Source organism: Onychomys torridus, chromosome 5 (genome assembly GCF_903995425.1).
Source record: "Onychomys torridus chromosome 5, mOncTor1.1, whole genome shotgun sequence".
Taxonomy (NCBI): Eukaryota; Metazoa; Chordata; class Mammalia; order Rodentia; family Cricetidae; genus Onychomys; species Onychomys torridus.
The window spans coordinates 101,095,674-101,098,177 of NC_050447.1; positions in this window are offsets into that span (position 1 = coordinate 101,095,674).

A 2,504-nucleotide genomic window follows, 5' to 3' on the forward strand; every position below is an offset into this window, starting at 1 on the left:
TTATAGTTATGAGTAATGTATAAAATATTACATTATCATATTATACTACTTTATTACAAAAATGTTTCACTGCTTAGGCTTATTTTGAGACTTTTATTGTGTGATTATTATGAAAGGTATAATTTCCTTGATTTTTTTTCTGTGTGTACTTGCTATCTATATATAGGAAAGCTACAGATTTTTGTGCATTAATTTTATATCCTGCTACTCTGCTTAATGTATGCATCAGCTGCATAAGTTTCTTTCTGTTACTTAGGGTATTTTCATATTAAAACATAAGTTCTCTTTCTAATTTGCCTTATATGTTAGGAATTGTGTAGCGTTTTTTATCAACAGCTTTTAATCTCATGATTATGAATATTAAGATATTTAATAACCTTTTTTGATATAATAGAGTCACTGAAAATAAAATACAAAGAAAACAAAAATGAGCACCTTAATGTCTTGAGTTTTTAGTCTTATTATTCTATCTAAGTCTTCAAGCACTAAATAAGACAGACATGGAGAGATTATTGTTCCTGCTTTTAGAAGAAATGCTTTGGTTTCTTCTCATAGAACTATGTTTATTTCTATGTTGTGATTTGTTTGTCTATTATAAATAAAACATTTTAAAGATTTAATAATTTTAGACATCTTCTGTGGCATGAATCTTAAAGAGTCTTATTAATAAAAACAAACCTGGAGCCAGGTATTGGGGTGAATGCTGGAAGATCAGAGGAGCAGAACAAGCCTCAGCTTCCTGACCTCGACAGTTCCTCAGCTGATCCTGTTTCCTCAGACTGGAAGCCTCTGAGTCCTCATCCAGAATGAATCTCAGCTGAACTGCTACTCAAAAGACTAAATACTTAACCAGCTCTAGTACCTGGTCCTCATTCCTTAAATACCTTTCTGTTTTCTGCCATCACTTCCTGGGATTAAAGGCATGAGTCACCATGCCTGGCTGTTTCCAGTGTGGCCTTGAACTCACAGAGATCCAGATGGATCTTTGCCTTAGGAATGCTAAGATTAAAGATGTATATTCCACCATTTTCTGGCCTCTATGTCTATCTAATAGCTGTTCTGTTCTCTGACCTCAGATAAGTTTATTATGGTGCACAATATTTTGAGGAACACAATATCACCACAATCTTCTTTTAAAATAACACTCCATCTTAGTCACTGCAGAAACTTGAAAGCTTTCTAAGCTCTTCAAAATGAAATGTCTTAGTGAACTGATGCCTCTGACAGCTTTTTACTGGCTACTGGTAACAAGATATGCCCTTTCTCCTGAAAATCTTTAACAGCCACAGCAGATTTGGAAAGGATGGAAAGGAAGTCAAAATGAAACAATATGAGAAGCTTAGAAAATAGATCATAAGAAAGTGGATTTTTTTTTTCGTTCATTTTACACATAAATCAAAGATCCCCTTCTTCCCTCCTTTGATTGGTGTGTAAAATGAATAAAAATTTTTTCTTAGTTAAAAAAAAAAGTGTAAAGGGCATTGCAACTATCCAACCATTCAAGGAAGAAAACCGTTATACATACGGATATGGATATATATAGAGAGGGTGGTGGTGGTGATAACATAGTAATCTGTTAATTGAGGAATTTAGGTGAAAGACGTAGATGGAATTATAGTGATATTTTATTTGTATTGAAATGTGATTTTATTTGTATGTCAATAAAGTTGCCTTGAGGTCAGAGCAAGCCAGAGCAGAAGCTGAGCAGTAGTGAGGCACGCCTTTAATCCCAGCACTTGGGAGGCAGAGCTAGAAGGATCTCTGTGTGTTCAAGGACACAGCCAGCATGGCAGACACACACCTTTAATCTCAATACCAACCATAGACGACCTGGAGGTCTGTACAAACAGGCAGTGACAAGGAGGTCATGTGGCTGGGTTTACAACCAATGAAAAAACAGAACAGAAAGTCTTTAAATAGACAGGACGCACAGAAGTAGGTCTCAGACAGAAGAAATTAACAGTGAAGTTGTTTCAGGATTGGATTATAAGGTTACAGAAAGAAAGCCTGTTTTCACACAATCACTCTTAATTTATCCAGTAACCATACAACAGTAACCTGGTCAAGTGACTACACAAAATATTTGGACTCCAGTTGAAATGTTAGACTTACGAAGGTTTAAGGAGGCAATAGTATCTTATGGCATGCATTCTCCATATGTAAAACAAATGTTAAACTTCTGGTCAACTTATAATAGAATTATACCACAGGACTGGCAGGAGCTGACACAGGCAGTTCTGGAACCCGGACAGCAGCTCCAGTGGCAAATGTGGTTCAAACAGGAAGCTAAAAACATAGCAAAACAATGTAGTGATAGAGGTATACAAATCTTCCAGGATCAGCTTGTTGGAGAAGGCCAATATGCTGCAGTACAAACACAATGTTTATATGATATGCAAACTCTAATTCTATGTTGAATGGCAGCCTTGAATGCATGGGACAGAGTTGAGGAACCAGGGAAGAAAACTGAGTCATTTACAAAGGTTATACAGGGCCCAAAAGAA